This window comes from Zophobas morio, unplaced genomic scaffold (assembly GCF_036711695.1).
Source record: "Zophobas morio isolate AGI-343-1 ecotype UQ-CSIRO unplaced genomic scaffold, CSIRO_AGI_Zmor_V1 ptg000108l, whole genome shotgun sequence".
NCBI classification, from domain to species: Eukaryota; Metazoa; Arthropoda; class Insecta; order Coleoptera; family Tenebrionidae; genus Zophobas; species Zophobas morio.
This window is the reverse complement of record NW_026972213.1, coordinates 4,703,807-4,706,110: the sequence shown is the minus strand read 5'-3', so window position 1 is coordinate 4,706,110 and position 2,304 is coordinate 4,703,807.

The window sequence follows — 2,304 nt, the reverse complement described above, 5'->3', positions numbered from 1 at the left end:
CCCTTTAATAATAATAATAATACACGATCGAATGAATATTTGATAACCAACTTATTAAAACAACCAACCTGTCAAAATATTCATATAGAATTTAATTCTTCTTTAATATTTCAAGATGATTTAATATATTTATTAATATTATAATTTATATTAATGAATAATCCTATAATATTGTTCAGAACATTCATTCTGAACATTCGAGATTAATTTGTTTTGTTGCGCGTTAATACACAAGTGTACGATATTTGATCATTTCACTTGAAGTACACAAGGTTTTTTGTATTTCTTGTTTTTCACTAAACGATTAACGCTATCAGTGTCATCCTATCAGCTAAGGTTCCTCCTCTGTTACCCTTGTGTTTACCTTCCATAGTCAGTTCAGTGCTGTGGTTCAGTGTCTGTTTGCATAAGTTAGTCACCCTGAACGACTGCTGGGTGTGAACCCTTGTGTCCCTCTGTTCAATTTTTACTTCCCGAGCGTAAGCAAAGGAAGTATTGTAATCGAGTCCGTCGGCCGACTCTCTACTTTTACGTTTTCTCGATCTTTCATGATCTCTAGAATACGAAGAAATAGGTCTCCCATTTCCGTCTGTCTGTCCGTCTGTCCGTCTGTCCGTCCGTCTGTCCGTCTGTCCGTCTGTCTGCCGTCCCGGATTTTTTTTCTCTTTTTCTCAACGAACTGAATAATTGTATGAATTGTGGTACTATTCAAGGCCAGCTTCACTCTAGATGTGTCGGTTTAAGTGAAAGCGATGTCATAACGACTAGAAGCAAATCTAAATCAATCATAGTTTTATGTAACAGTTGCGGGAATAACTTATTGCATGCATGATCTAAAGAAATTGATTTCTACAGTAGAAACAAAATTTTCAGATTCAATATCAAATGCAAAAACATTTTGAAGCCCAAATTACTGAATTAAAATCCTCAATTTCTCAGCAACAGCAATCTCATTCATTAACTCAGTTTGAAGATTTGGTTCAGGAAGTTACTAAAAGGCAAAAAAGAGCATGTAAAGTCGCGATCTTTTCTATAGAACCACTCCCTAGTGTAAATTTTCAAAATTTGTTTGGTGTAAGTGACCTTGACGGGTTTCTGGGGGACAACATATGTGTCAAAAATTTGACAGGTTGGATGGCCCCATTGTCAATGTAGATATTTTATTTTAATAAACAGATGAACAGAATATACAGTCTGCACGGGATACAGTGCGGCATAGCTGAGGGCAACCGAAACATTCGTGTTGTGCTAGTTTCGATTGCCATATCAACTACCGCTACCAACCGCGTTCGGCGTAAAGTACTAGATGACAGGGCTACCAACTTGACTTTTTATCGAGTGGTTCCGTAGAAATGACCGCTACTGTATGTAGTTATTTTTGGTGTAGCTGAAGCAAGCAATAATTAACAATTAATGTTGGAAAACACATAGTTAGTACAAGTACTAACTATGTGTTTTCCAACGCGTAGATTCGCCTTGGTATCTGTAACTACCTTTCTTTAACTTGCTTTAATTACATTAACACGAGTAATATTCTTGTTTTTTGCAGATTTATACAATAGTCGAAAGGAGCCAGTTCCAGTAGTTCTAGTTCGGATCTACTGCAGCCAGTTAGCTCACTGCCATATAGTTGTTTAACGAATCACACACATTTTCCACATTACACACAATCGGTCAGTGAGAATAACAGTACTTCACCTCAGGGTTTATATGGTGAGTGGGAGTTGTAGAGACGATTTCCAAATGCAATTGAACCATTTTGTTTTAATTTTAAATTAAAGAACCATTGCTGACTCCAAATTTGTGCGTGCCACAACACACAAGATATTTATTATATGCGTAACTACCTTTGGATACAATAATAAACTAATAACTACCTCATAGATTAATTAATAACTAAGTGACAGTTTTTTATCTTTATGTTACAGGTTTTGGAGGCCCAAACACATCACCGATCAGAGAATAACCTCGAAAATACATACTCAAATGCCGCAGAATGAAGTCTATTTTGTTTTAAGTTGTATGAAAAATGAAGAAAAAAAAGGCTCGACGGCATGTTGTTCACAGAAGGTGTTTTAGGGCTCGACCAAGGTGGTGACGGCCTCGACAGTACCAGCAACGAGGCGTGCCATAAACTTTTCGAGGAAAACGTCGAGAACACTTCTCGTCACCCCGAATAAGATCGAACGAGTGATCCAGATCATCCACAAGAAATTCAGTTTGATCCATTAGTTGACATGGTCGAGGTGTGAAAGAGTGATGATTATAAATGTGTACTTTTACTCGTACCAGTCAAATGAAGAG